This window comes from Myiozetetes cayanensis, unplaced genomic scaffold (assembly GCF_022539395.1).
Source record: "Myiozetetes cayanensis isolate MyiCay16 unplaced genomic scaffold, myiCay2020 scf1, whole genome shotgun sequence".
NCBI lineage: Eukaryota > Metazoa > Chordata > Aves > Passeriformes > Tyrannidae > Myiozetetes > Myiozetetes cayanensis.
Window position 1 is genome coordinate 93,616,989 of NW_026086604.1, and position 15,193 is coordinate 93,632,181.

A 15,193-nucleotide genomic window follows, 5' to 3' on the forward strand; every position below is an offset into this window, starting at 1 on the left:
GAATTGTTGTAGATATAGTCCTTTAATTTTAGCTTATTAGTAATAAATGCTCATACCTTTTTTCTCAATCCAGTTTCTTTTGTCAACATAAACTTTCTCTCAACTGATTAATAATTGTATGGGAGGTGTAAAAACAAAGTGACCCAGGACAAAACCATGACAAAGTATTACTTTGGTATTCTGTCTTCTGCAGAGGAATGATATTTTATGGCCAAGTCTTCAACTTTCAGAGATGAGATAAACCATACTCCCTTATTTGACTGAAGGCTTAGCACTTATTGAACTTGTTTCTTTCCTTCTGCACCTTTGAATGTGTCAACACTATTTTTCCTTGGGATGAAGCTGCCCCTCTCTTGCTCTCAGCCACAGCTGCCCCTACTTCTCTGCGGCTTCCTGTGCTGAGGGGTCAAACCAAGTGACCCCTTAACGGTATTTGTTTTGGCATTGATGGCATTGATTTTTATGATTTTCGTATCTACCTTTAGCCCCTGGATTAGCCTGATTCCTTTTGCATCCAGCCAATTGAGTCAATATTTTGATGACTTGCTACTGTCTTATTATGACTAATCCAAAAGACTGAATAGAGCTTAGCCTGCGCTGGAGCTTGCAATAATGCCTGTTAGATCACAAGCATCTCGTGTCACCATGAGCAAATCACTTATTATGTTCAGGCATTTAAATTCTGATGTAAATCCATCAGCTTTAATCCTTATCTCAACTGTCACTGAAACTCTTGCTGCAAGGAGCAGGTCTGAAGATAACTTTCAGGGTCTGTGCTGAAAATTTAAGCTGCAAATGTTGTTCTAACACTTTCCCCGAGACTGGTTTTATTCAGGTTCTGGAGTATGTTCAGCCTGGAATAGAATAGGTTGAACTTGCATATTAAACACTTTGTAACACAAAGTTGAACAGTTTGGAGAAAATGCCATCTGTACAGCCTCGCCTGAGAAGTGATGGAGAAGTATCTTCTTGCAGCCTCTGTTTCTGCAAACTTGTTAATCAGACTTGCCTGAGTGTGCTTGAATTTCCCAGGGTGACCTCATTAGGCACATGCTTCCACTGTCCCTTTCAAGGCAGCTACATGCAATGTATGCCAGCAGATATTTCTTTTTCGGTAGCTAATGACCCATAATCCGTATGCAAGAAAGAGCTACTACGAAATATTTGCAGATAAAAATCATTTTCTTGTATGCTGTAATAAACTGCATGGGTTTGTATCATGAATAGTGCAGTACCAGGGAGAATACCTTGAGTATGAGCTTTTCATACAAGTATCTTTTTTTTGATAATGGATGAGAGGATGTTATTTGGGGGAGAACACCAAACATTTGATTTGTTTGATTTTGTCAGCAATTTACTGAGTTAATTTGCTTCCTGCATATGAACACGTTCATGCTCTTTGGGCAATTGTTATATTATTATAAATTTAATTAAGTAATAGGATGAAAAAAAGCATCTGAATGAATGTTGCTTTAAATGTGCAGAACACGTGAGAATCTTGAGCCTTATTATGCTGCATTTTTTTAATTGATAACCTGTTGAATGGTTTACTTTTCCCACTGACAAGTTATTTGCTAGATCCTGTAGTGGCACAAGGTTAAGTCTGTCCAGTGATGAAGCTCTGGTACACGATGTTCTTTCGATCTACCAAGGTGGTATCTCTCCAGGGCTTTGGGTCACGGTGGAGATTAACAGCTGGCAGACCGATGGTGGCACAAATTCCCAGTCAGAGAACTTGGATCCTCTTCCCTAGCTATGAGTGGTCCTCTTTCCCCCACAACAGTGTCCTAGGCAGAATGGCACAATGAGAAACACACGGAGAACTGGTATCATTTCCAGGTGTAAGCTGAGAAAAGCCTGCTGACTTCAATGGGGTTATAGCAGAGCATGGTATTTATCTCAAAACCAGAAAATTAAATTAGGAATAGCATCTTTGGTAACATCATAAATGGAGGGGGGGGGGGAGTAAATATATTTCTCTTATGCAGAAATTATCATTAATTGTGGTTCTCCTTGGAATAAGCCTAGAGAAGACAGGTAGGAGGAGAAATTCTACTCCTGGAAGACAACTGTGTTGAGGTTGTCACCTGATGGCCAGCTGAAGTCCAGCCACTGTAGCTACTTCAGCCCTTTCAAGGAACAAAGTCTGAACCTCAAGTCATCAGAGGAACTTCCTGAGCATCCCCAACTCCCCTGCAGCTCAAGGACCTTGTAGCGCCTATGAAGGGCAAAGGGTATCTTTTTTCTGTACTGTATTAGGGTAGCTCTTTCTCATAGTAATACTTAAATGCCTTGCTTTCTCAGTAATCCAGCTTCAAAGTTAGTGGGTACCAAGAGGTTAAAATGCAATTGTTTGCTATTAAAAACAAAAACAAGACAAAACAAAAAGGAAACAAAAACCAAACTATCAAACCAAAATAAAACAAAACCAAACAAAAACTCAATCAAACTAAAACAAAACCCAACCAAATAAAAACAAACCAAACCCACACAAAAACCAACAAACAAACAACCCCCCCAAAAAATCCAAACAAACAAACAAACAAGAAACCAGGGAGAAAAAAATTAGATGCATTTAATTGATCTACAACCTCTTTTCTAACAGTTTAGGAAGTATTTGAAGGATGGATGTAGAAGGAAAAATTGTCCCTGCCCCACTGTACTGACTCATCTAGCAAGAGAGAAAAAATTCTCAGTCTTTTAGATGACTTCCTATTCTGCCCTGGAGCAAGACTAATAGTCTCTCAAAATCACCAGGGATAGGACTGCTGACCCACTGGTGCCCACAGCCCACCAGCAAGGCACTGATTCTCTCTAGGGTTTTGGCCCAAAAGATCTAACCATTCAGTTTCATGTGTAGCATGGGAGTGAAGCCTGCTAAAGGTCAGTGTCTTTGTGAACAACGACACCCTTATCTGGACTCTCTTAGGGGTAAATGACCTGTCAAATTTTTTAGAATAGCATTTTTAACTTCTGAAACTATTCATGCTCAATTTTTATGTGGCTTTGGGCAATGTATTGGGTGTTCAATCAATTTTAATTTCTAGCTGGGCTTTGAAAGAGTGTTTTGCAATGTGTACTGTAAGGAAGCAATAGCATCACTGAGTTAAAATAGTGAAATAGGATTTAATAGCAAATTACTTATAATAAAGATGAAAGTTATGCATCTGCTGATTCACTTTAAGAGTCATTAATTAAAAGGAAAAGTGTAAAGGTTGTTGGTGACATTTAATCTGTCACCTTGGTTTTACTGAAGACAGATAGCTAAGGAAAGGAGAGATGTCCTGCTATAGGATGACCTTCTTCAGCCAAGAAAATTCCCTGTTTCCATGCTGAACCCAGAGCTGTCTCAGCTGGAACTCGTTTGAATGTTTCAGGCATTTTCTTGGGCTCCAAATGAGCTGCCATTTCTCCATTTAAAAAATGCTCAAAAAACAATATGAAAAGGATTGCTGAGTTCCTTTTAAATTGATAAAACTGCATGTCCAAAGAATCTGAGAGAAGGCAGTGGAAAATGAGCGAAATTTTCTGCCTGCAGTGATTCAGCTCATGAAAGCCCCAGCACGAAGCACAGTTTGATCAGGCTGGTGTGAATGCTGTTGGTCAGGTTATAACACGGATAAGTGAGTCAATTTTGCCCTCCCAAGCAGTTCCATCTCCATCACGACCATTATAAGACAAAAAGCATTTTACCAAGAAGTGGCCTCATCTCCTAGCTCAGGTTAATTACTGGTCGAGGAGGGGCAGCCTGCCAGCTGCTAAGCAGCCTAGCACCTACTTTTTCCTGAGCTGCTTTCCCGTGAAACTGGCTGCACTTCAGAAAATGAGCTGGAGGCACCCAAGGTGGCTGCTGCTCCTTGACAAACTACCTCCCTCCTTCTCCTTGCTTGTCCGTCCTTCTGCTCTGAGGCAGTTCCCCCCTGTGGAAGTCAGAAGGTTCCTTCATCCCAACAAAGGAGAAGGAGCTGAGAGCAATCAGCTCTTTTGTGACACCTCCCACTGACGCAGCTCCCCCGATGCTTTTGAGTTCTGAGAATTCTGAAAATCTTTTTTGTTTGTTTGGGGTCTTTTTGCTAAAAATTCCTCTCGTGGCTCTGGGCATTCATTACATGGTAATTCAATCACTTGACTTCCCTGACAATTTTTGTTTGCTTGTTTTCAGCAGCTCCGTTGCTATCAAGCAGTAAACGTAATAAGCAGTGTAGATAGGACATCAGTCTTGCTCTTATCAAGACTAAACACTGTGAGAAAACCTCCAGTTATCACACAAATCTGCTTAAATAATTCTGCAGGTCCCACGGCTGAAATTACTCATGTTCTTCACTGCAGTGGCTTTGTTCAGCTTTGTGCTATAGCTCAGCCACTGGCATTTGAAAAAAATAATAATTTAAAAACCATTCAACCTAACAACTCATGTAACATACACCAGATCTTCCTGTACAAGTCTTAGCAGCATCCTATTTTGTTTTTAAAGATACTCTCCTAATGTGAGCCATGATGGAATTAATAGGGTAACTACATTCCCCCCATCCTCGAAACCACCCTCCTCTGGATGTCAGCATCCACACCATCATCTGCAAATTCTAACTCTCCCTGTTTTAAAAAATCCATATCTGACAGAGTTCACAGATGATACTGTGCATATTCCTGCCCTAACCTCCCTTTCCCATCAGCTGTTCCCACCTCTTCCGTGTGCTATTGTCGTAGGCAGGAATAGGTTAGCATCCACGTGAACAATTTACAAACAGCTACCTGAATCCCAAAAGGTGACTGTGCCTTAGGTGGATATTTGGGGTTTGTGTACAGCTGCCTGAGACCCACCTGTGGCCATCTGTTTTCCTCCCAAGGCTTAATTGCTATGTAAAGAGCAAAAGCACACTGGCAAGCCTCACAGTATTCTCTATCTGTGTTGAAAGCTGCTGGAACAGTAGGTCTGTTGTTTTCTCATGAAAAAGATGCCACACATACCAGCAACATGACACTGATAGCAACATGAGCAAATCATTTACCTGATTCCTGTCTTGTTGGGTGGTAAGTGGATTCAAGGCCAGAAGATGATGCTCACAGCCATGTACAGAGACAACAAATACAACACTGAAGTCAAAAATAGCACATCCTTTCCCGACCCCTGAATTTTTTTTCCAAGCTCTGCAGTAACTTCAGCTTGCACTAAGAAACTGGAAATGTTAATAATAATGTAGTCTTTGAAAAGAGCTGGTCAAATTCATTAAGCCCACTGACCTCTTGCTTAGTGAATTCTGGGGGCTGCATGCTCATTACATATAGGAGTCTGGCGTTTCTGATGCTATTTAATTTATTGTTTCTCATGGCAAACAGACTGAGGCAAGAAAAGCATCAGGGCCAGTTCTCAGTGCAGTCTTCATAATGTGGTCTTCACTACAGATTTACTTCTGCATCAACTGCTGTGACAGACTGAATGGTGCCATGGGCATCAATATGATAAGTGCTTTTCTGCATCCTTTTTTCCATAAAATAAAAAATACCAACCTCTCTGCTAACTCAGGGAGTCCCCCAACCATCCTCTAGCAGGTCTTCAGGACACTGGTCACCCCCCTGACTCACAGCATATCCCTGAGAAATTAGCATCAGACTGGCCCTTCTGTGAAGCCATGCTCTGTTTCAGTATATCTATGCTAGCAATAAAAGTTCAGATTAGGACTGTGCTTTTGAAAATAGTTTCTTGATTCTCCCCATTTACTGTGCCCTTGCTTCACACTGCCTGACCCACGGTCTTTCTGCAGGAGCTAAACTGAAAGATGTGCTTCAGCCACTGATGGGCTTTGAGATCCTGGGAGCACACTGCAGCTACTCTGAAGGAAAAACTCCTGAAAACATACAGATGTTGGAACCTCAGCACCATTTTGCTCCTAATGTCATCCTTCACTGTTTGTGCTCTGATCCATTTTGTACTCGAAGTGCTGCAATATGTGCAAAGCAAGATGAATAATACATAAATTTTATCTACCTGGATGTGTGTCTATAGAGGAAGTTACTGTGAAGTTACTGAGTGGGACTGCGAAATTAGTGTACACCAACTCTTCCTGTAGACCGCTCCAAGTGATAAATCACTCTTCCCTGAAAAAGACATATTCTCCTTCAACAAAAATTTAAATGCTGCTTTATAGCACAATAAGAGTTCCATGCTCATAAGCTTCCAGACATCAGGAATGCTGGATGATTAAACATTAATCTGAATTAACTTTCAGAGTGATTTTTTTAAACTATTTTAAAATTCTGTGTACTGACACTGAATTAAAGGGGATGTACTTTTTTTCCCCCCAAAATAAACTACAGTTTGCTGTGAATGCCTTAGTTCCACATAAAAGAGCCAGCACAAGAGCTTAGATTGGTTTAATGATGCATTTCAAGAATCTGAAACCAGTGAATTTGGCTTAATTTTTTTTCTGAGAACCACAGAGCAGATAAACCCTACAGAGATCATTCTGATACTATTCTTCTCTCCTTGTCCTTGATTTTCAGCCAAATGGCTTAGGAGAATCCTTCAGACCACAAAGCCTGTAATGCGGCAAATATAATACTTTGAGGTGAGATGCTGAATTTACACAATGAATTGTATTTAAGAAGCAATTTTGCCCAAAGCAGGGCAGGATCAAGCTTAACACTGTTGCATTTGTTTTCCACTTGTTTGGCTGCCTGACCACGTCTTTATTCAGTAAGTATTGGTTTCTCTCAGAGCCTTGTGTGCTTATTTTGAGAGACAAAACCCAACTTCCCAATTGCTTGCAGTTTATGCTCTGTATTTCTTCCCATTTATAGAATGTTTTCTGCCTTGGTGTTTTGAGTGGGCAAAAACGTCTACACACTAGAAAAATGTCTTTTCAGCCTGAGCATGGCTTCTGGGATTTGTTACACCAACATGGAGGCGGACATATGTCGATTTTTAACTCCAAACCCTTTGTAGACAAGCAATTCCTGAACACGTGGTATGGCCTGCAGTCACTGCCAGCCACCTGGGTTTGGCAGCTTGGACAGACCTCTACACAGGGATGGTTTACAGAGTAAGTTTGCATCTGTTCTGGAAATAGTAGCTGAAATCCATCTATACACGTCGTTACCATAAGGGTCCGGTTGTGATAAGTGTTAATATGTACACCAGGGTCTCATTTCAAATCATGGAGCCAAGTAGCTAAGAGTTTCCTGCTTGGCAGAGTTAGTCTCTCATCTGTTAACGCTATGACTCCGGCAATAAACAGACCAAGAAGAAAATAAACACCTTTCTACATAACAAACTTAGTGAGGGTTCTGTTTCAGGGTAGATTTGCATATACTACCTTAAAATTGAGTTTAGCTTTAATTGGAAGGTGACTTATATGCTGTTTGTTACCACTGTGCTCTTCAACTGGATGCAAGAGATTATAGAGACACAAAATTCATTGTTGTGACTTTCAGCAAAGCTGCAAAAACATAACCTGATGTCTAATAAAAGAGGAAGCACCAGAGCTGTAACTCATAGCAATATTATTTACACACAAAAAGGATATGGCGTGTTCTTAAGCCATCACCACAGTAGCTCTCTGATGTCTTCTGTGACTTTCTTGATCTCCTTTTTTTTTTTTATTTAGCTCTTGTGGTTTTCCAACTTGAGTAATTTCACCTGAAATAATTTGAAAAATTTGCTTTAATATAAAAGTACATCCTGCTTGCAACAGGCTTTATAATTTCTATATATAGTTTGCAGAAAATTCTAAATTCTCCTTCTTACACAAAAGAAGATACACAGAAAATATTATATTTATGTAATATATACACATTGACACTGTCACAATAGATCAATAATATTTTGCATATGCACTTGCCCTCTTTACTCTTGAGGGGAAAACTACTGTCTTTTCTGGACTGCTGTAATTTGATACAATTATATTATCCTTTCCAACCACATTGATATCTTCAATATAATTTCTTAGCTCTGGGGATTTTTTTTTTTTTTTTTTGCATCAGCTGCCCTGAATGGAATCAGTTGCAGTCATGTAAATAGAAGTTCAGCTTAATTATTTTCCTGCTTGAAAAATCACTTTTACCTGAAGCAAGTGATGCTTCATTTCCCTTTCTTGTTTTCTCCCCATCCTTTTCCCTCCCTTCAGCTAGAAAAATAATTATCTCCATGACAGGTACCAAAATTCTGCTATCTGCCTTTCTCTCCCTTCAAAAGCACGCTCAGCAGTACTTTGTGACAATCGATCAAAAATATTACAATAATAGCGTTCAACACAGTCTTCACAGACACATTCACTTACCCATCTCAGGGATTTCTGTCTGCTATGAGAGCTGAAGAGTGGGAGTCAGACTTCCAGGAGCTTCCTTTCGTCCCTGCCACTGTATCCAAGGAGCAAGTTTCTATAACGCACATCCCCGGTGCCCAAAGTTTGTGGTCACTATCACCTTTCTCTAACTTTTTAACTAGTAGTAGCACATGAAGCTCACCTTCTGCCTGATGCCACTGTTTCTAGGCGCACCCTCTGCAAAGGCTTCCAATTCTCCACTTAGTCCTTTCCAGACAGACAGAGAGAACTTTTTATACCAGTTTGCGGCTAAAAGAACTTTGCTGACTGGGACACCAGGGTGAAAATGTAAAATCACAGCTTTAGTACAGGTTCTTACTGCCTCCAGCCATGCCCTGTTTCTTTAGTCATCGGTGAACTAATTTAACCATGGCAGCTCAGTTTCTCCATCTGTAAAGTACATGTAGTAATACATAAACTCTTATCCCTAATACTACTTATCCCTAAAGAGTACCGACACCAAATTCATCATGACAGTAATAACAACTGAGATGCTAAAATAATCCAAACAAATCAACAAAAGAAGAGCAACGCTAGGAGTTATGGTGTTGTATGTGTAAAGGAAAAGGTATCCTTTCCCTTTTCACAGCTCTGGAATAATATTCCAGCTTTTCTCAGATTTCAGATTTTAAAAAAGTATTGCACTTAAAGCTGCGGTTTTGTGCTTTATGAAAGTAGCTCTTGGTAAGCAGTGCAAGTGAGTGCTATTATGCTTATTACATTTTAAAAACATTTAAACACATTTAAGAAATTTTAAACTAATTGAACAAGTGAAACTGAGGTGTGCCATGTCTTCTGTGTTTGCCATGTCAGTGCCACTGAAGCTGCCATCTGCAGAGCAAAAGCAATTGCAGCACCAATGGGATGGATCAGAAAGAAATAGGTAAACACACCTGCAAAGCATTTAATTGTACTCCTTTTAAATAGTTGGGACTTGAGGTGGTTACCTCATTTAAAGCAGGACTAGGTCCAAATAGAAAATGAAATTTTTAAACTGGAAGACTGATGAGGCTGCACTCACACTCCATATAAAGAGAGCTCCTTGCAGAAAACCATATCAATGTGTTTTTAATTGCAGCAGGAAGATTTGATTGTAAAGTAAACTCAATAGCATTTAGTCCAGGCAAGCCCAGGATCAAGGGTAAGAAAGAATGGTGGCCATCCCATTCTTCTACAGGCATGAGCATGAAACAAAACTGCCAATTTACCTTTTGTGACTCAGAGACCCAGCTTTCAACATCAGTTCTGCCAAGACTGTACCATTTTGATCCTGTCCAAACCAGTTAACTGGTCCATGAAACCTTTTCTCTATCTATTTAGAAAACTGAAATTGTATTATTTTTAATGCTAAGTGGCATGGACCCCATAAATGGCATTCTGCTATTGATCTTCAATATTGCTCTTAACTATCCAGAGAATTTTATATATATATACATATATATATATATATCAGTGTATTTTAACACAGATAATTTTGAGGAAATACAAGCTACATGCAGGTGAAACTAAATGGATAAATAGAACTGGTACAGAAAAGTAAATGTATGAAAATCTCATACCAGGGAAAATATGTTACAGCCTATGTGTGCTATCAAGCAGCAAACAAATGAAAATAAAAAAATGTTGTTGTATGAGAAACACGAGTTGTTTCAAATAGTTTTTAATATTGGTACAAAAAAGGTCAGATACTGTGATGTTTGTTGGAATCCCAGATTTAGGGGGAGAGCAGAGAGGACTGATTCATAGAGAGTATGCAAGAAGCGTAGCCAAGATGGAGCTGAGAAGGACATGAGCAAGGTTGAATGGGTGGTCCTGTTTATTTGTCTTTTCATAATGCAAGAACAACAAAATATTAAATTAAATTAGAAGATAATATATTTAAATTGACATTTACTTCTTCACTGATAACTTGAAAACCAAATAGCTCAGGAGCAATGAATTGTTCCCTTGAAACTTGATAGATTTTGTAGTGAATGTAAGCTATAATCAGTAAAACCCCTGAAATTTATATATATGTACAAAGAGAACCTCCCTAATAGCAGATACTATCTGTAGATGGTATCAACACAACTACGTCCTGCTTTCTCTGAGAACTGGCTCCTTGCAGAGACAAGGGACTGCCTGGGACTGGTAGTTTTTATCAAGTTTGACCTGACAAATTCTTGCAGCCGACTCCCTAACTGAGAAAAGAAATTAATAAATGCACACATAATGTTTGCTTCGGTATTAAGGGGCAAAAATCCTGACAGATGCCAGAACTAGCCAGAACTTTTCCCAAGGGGAAGGAAAAGAAACATTAAAAAAATTAAATTAATGAATGAATGCCAGAATCCACACAAAATAAAATGTGTAAAAAACCTGACAAAAATCCGGAGTCAGGTACTAGATACAGAGGCAGAATCTGGCAGGAGATAAAGGAGGCACCTCAGGAAATGTAATTCAGTCCTTACAAATAGGTTATAACTTGGTACCGATGGGGGCGGGGAGAACGGGGGAGAGCATCCTCATCACTAAAACCATAAAAGTTACAAGTGTGTTATGTTTTCCTGTTTGCCTGGTGGAGCGGCATCCTGCGGCGGTGCATAGGCGATGAACAGGCGGGCAGAGCCCGCACACGCACCAGCATCCAAAGGCTTAACATTTCCGCAGGCTCCTGCCCGCAGGTCGGAGACGTGAGGCAGGGCAATATGTCTGTGCCCAAACGCCTGTGAACGTCGCTCCCCAGTTTGCCCTCCGAGGGGTCCTGGCAGGCTCCGGCACACGCGGACTCCACGGGCGCTCGGGACAGGGTCGGTGTCAAATCCCGCTCTTCCCGGGGCACCAACCCTGCGCGGCGCGGGCTGCCGGCACCGCTCCCGCCCCCGCCTCCCCGACGGGCAGCGGCTGCGCCGGAATCGGACAGAAACTCGGGGAACCGGCTCTCCCCACCTCGGGAAGCGTCTCGGACGCACCGCAGGCTCGCTGGCATCACTCACCTGCCAGGGGCACGGAGCCCACCCGCAGGCTCGGAGCGGGGAAACTCAGCCGGGACCCGCGGCGCGGCCAGCACAGGTCCGGCGCCCTGCGGAGCGCGTTCGCCTCCTCAGAGCGCGTCGCGTTCGGGCTCGGTCTGAGTTCTTGGGCAACTCGCTCCCGCTGCCCGGGCGGCGGGGTCCGCGTTGCCCCGAGGAGGGAGGGAGGGAGGGAGGGAGGGTGTGCTGATGAAGTACATTAGCGACAATATTAACGCCGCTGCCCGGCGAGGACGGTGCCCCGCGGGGTGGGCTGGGGCCAGGCTGCCCGCGGCGCTCCCCGGCCCGGGGCTGGCGGGGGCGGGCGGGAGGGGCCGTGCCCCCGGCGGCAGGCGGCGCTCCGCGGCCGGCGCTGGGGCTGCGGCGGCGGCGGCGGCGGCGAGCGGGGCCACGCCGAGCCGGAGCGCCCTGGGGAGCCGGGAGCGGGGCGCGGCGATGGAGCGGGCAGCAGCCGGCGGCGTCCCCCGTCCCGGCGGGCAGGAGGCAGTGCCTGAGGTGAGAGGGGCTGCGGACGGGCCGCCCGGCGGGCCAGGGACTGGTGCTGGGGGGGCGGCAACCCCCCGCCAAGTTGCCGGGTCCGCTCCGCGCCCCGGGCCGTGCGTGGGGCGAGGGCGCTGCCGGGGCCGGGGCGAAGCGCGGCCGCCCCGCCCCGTCCTGTCCTTCCCGCCGGACCCCCGCCTGCTCTGGCCCCGGGGGGGCTGGAGACAGCCCGGGTGTCAGCCCCGGGTGTCAGCCCCAGGCTGCGGGCGGTGCCGAGCGCCGGCCGGCCCTGCCCGGGCACTGCACCCCGCGGGCGGTGCCGAAGGTAAGGGGGCTGCGCTGGGGGCGGAGGGCGCCGGGAGCTGGCCGGGGGTCGTGGCCTCTGCCCCTGCCGGGGCTGCCCGGCAGTCTTGCTTTGTGCGCTTGCCTTCTTCGGGTTTTAGGGTGTCGATTCCGTTTAGTTACAGAAGAAAGGCATGCGGAGCTCTCGCTGGAATGACGGTGGTTTGCCCGGGCATGGACCTGCACGGGAGCCCCAAATCCTCTAGTTTTTGCTTAGGCAGAGCTCCCGCTGGCTTGCCGAGTCTTTCTCCGGGTTTACACAAAATTAAGTCTCTTGGTCAGGTTGCAGCGTACTAAATAATATGTTTAGCTAATGGGATTACGAATTTCAGTTCGGATACGAAGCAAAATTTGCTCTGAATAAGCATGGCAGTCATAGTTAAGTGTTTGCTAAATGCATTACTATCAATTTGAGTGCATATTATTAGTATGATCAGACCATAAATTGTGAAGGAATGTGAAGGGGCTGTCTTGATTCAGATCTGCATCGTATCGTTTTAGTATTCCAGCTTTGGCATTTGTCCTGAAAACAGGGCTTAAGGTTTGTCCCAGGGAAGAAGCTACTTGTCAGTAAGACCTTTGGCAACCCTGATCACTTCTAATGGAGTCCTTCTGAAGAGAGAAGCTCTCCTTTCTTTGAAGTGCTTGTGCTGGAGTTACTTTTGCAAGAAAAACTTATTACAGCATCTTTCTCCCAGGGTAAAATTGGCTTGGTCCGTGAAAAGTGGCAAACTTCCCCACCTGAGGGCATATTTTTAGTTCAGCCCGAGGCACCAAAGTTACTTCTGAAGAAAAGGTGTCTTTTGAGTCTGCCTGTCGCCTCCTGGCTATTTCCACGGTTCTGAAATGACTTGAGGGTGACCTTCAGAGAGAGAAGTCAGCTTTACTCAGAGGATTTCAGACCTCTTTTATTTGCTTTTCTTAAAGCTTCCCTAAAACAAACAAACAGAGCATTTGGAAGGAAACCTCCAATGATTGAATATTCAGCAATTCTTTTCTCTTGGGTAAAAGCTGATAGACGTTTCCACTTGTTTTGAAAAGGTTTTTAGCCAAGCAAGAAAGATCTGATTTGACACTGCCGAAGTAAAGTATGAGGTAAGGCAAAGGAGGGTAGTTTCGGGGGCTTTTTGTACGTCTCTACCTCTGTGGGAAAGTGGGGTTAAAAACTGGGTGAATTGTGGTAGGGCTTTTTCCATTACACTTTTATTTTGGTGGGTTAATCAGTGTATCAGTTTCTGTGAAAACTCAAGGCTTCTGCCTTTTAAAAAACATTAGCGGTACCACCGGATATTTTCAGGCAGTTCATATCTCAGACACTACGGCACTCGCTAGGAGATTAACAGCACTTGGCCTTGTGCCTCTGGGCTTGTGCCTAATAATACATTGCAGGAGCACTGCATTAACTGTCAATAAATGTCTGTCATCTCTTTGGGCTTAATTACAGAATGGCTTTAGAACAGCAGATGAAGAAAAGTTTCAGCTCAGCTTTTAAATGTGATACAGCCCTAACTCTCATGGTGCTTAGATCTGTTGTCAGTGTCTGCATTAATATAGCCCTGCTTTGCTTTTCTGGATTTGTTTTTTGAAGCCCTAAAAATATATGAGTTCATTTCTTTAATTTCCCTTATCAGCTCCGTGTTGATAAAACAGAAAAGAGTTTCAGTAGGATTTCATTTCTTTGCTGAACAGGATACTTAGGCAGGATTGTGATCATCTTCGGATGCTTCTCATATTTCCCTTTCCTTTGTCATTGTGTTTGATTCTGGGAGAAATACTTTTAAATGCTTGATGATGATTTCAGGACAATCTAAGAAATTGCTCCAAGGTAATCAGATTGTGTCTTGCACTGAATCCAGAGCTGTCTGCAGTCAGACAGGATCAGTCATCAAGCCAGTGTTGGATGGATTTTTAGACACTGTGGAAACCCTTGGGCTTCTCTAGCATAAGACCTGTCTAATTGGAGAGGCCAGAGCCAGAAAAGCCAAGAGGAGCTGATGATGCTGTAGGCTAACCTGTGCTAATATCATGCACTGGTACTCTTGGTACAGGGTGAGTACCGAGGTGGGGAATTCTTCCAAAGTATTGTCTTCTAAAAGATCAGCATAGCTTTTACCTTGTGAACTTGCATGTACACAGCTATTTGGTTGCTTGTTTTGAGCAATCAGGGGGGAAAGACTGAGCTGGATGTGATCCCTGGGTCCTCAGATTGTTTGCAAGGCAGAAAAAGAGGCAGCATTTTAAGACTGAATGGATGATAAAAATAAATGTTTGATTTGAATGGTACTAAGAAAAGGAAGAGAAAACTGGCAGTAGTGAAAACTCCTAGTGTTCTAAAGGTCTAAGTGATTTAGGAGCCTTTCTCCAATTTTAAAAATGACATAGGCAGTCAAGGACCAGAGTGTTAAATCTGTGATACAGATGGGTCTCAACAGGGATGGGTCTCAGCAGCGGTTCAAAAACTTTCAGATGCATGTAGATGATAAGGATTGAGATTGTTCCTTTTCAAATGTTTTGCAGTTCTACTAAAAAATGAAGAAGCCCTGTCAGCTCTGGTGAGGTACCTCTTTAAATACTCAGTGTGCCTTGAATTGCATTAAGTAATTTAGTTGCTCCGTTAAGACATTAGTTTTGCTTTATCTGTTATTGTGTGTTTCCCTATTTGGATTGATATCTTCATCAAATTGACTATGACACTTTTTATAATCAATCTGCCTTAATACTTTGTTTGAATCAAGCATTTTTAAATACCTATTAATTAAACCTGACAAGGTACTTGGTACTGGTTTCCTGGTATATGCTTCTGCAACACGCAGCTACATCTGATTTCAAGAGACAGTTTAGCCCTATGGAAAGTCAGACCCTGTTGCTTCTGTTCCTTTTGTGCAGTGACATGCCTGTGGAAGACCTTTTCCTTGCTCCTCACTTTTTTTTTCTTTTTCAGTGGGCTAAGATGCCAAGGCAAATTAAGATTCAGTGCAGTGTGGTTAAATGGTGATCAGAATGAAAAAAATAACATTTGTAAAGGTTCTGGTGCTGGTC

The 15,193-nt window shown here is 43.2% G+C and overlaps 1 protein-coding gene across 3 annotated transcripts in view; it reads left to right on the forward strand.

The window, feature by feature from the left end:
• The first annotated feature begins 11,042 nt into the window (after positions 1-11,042).
• Positions 11,043-15,193, forward strand: part of KCNG2 (potassium voltage-gated channel modifier subfamily G member 2) — a 55,336-nt gene continuing 51,185 nt past the window's right edge. The window contains exon 1 of one of the 3 annotated variants that reach the window (XM_050308678.1): positions 11,043-11,110. The gene's annotated coding sequence lies outside the window, so the exon portion shown is untranslated. Of the gene's footprint in view, positions 11,111-11,225; positions 11,373-11,733; positions 11,828-15,193 lie in introns of those variants that run through there. The other 2 variants (XM_050308670.1, XM_050308651.1) reach the window with 2 other exon arrangements.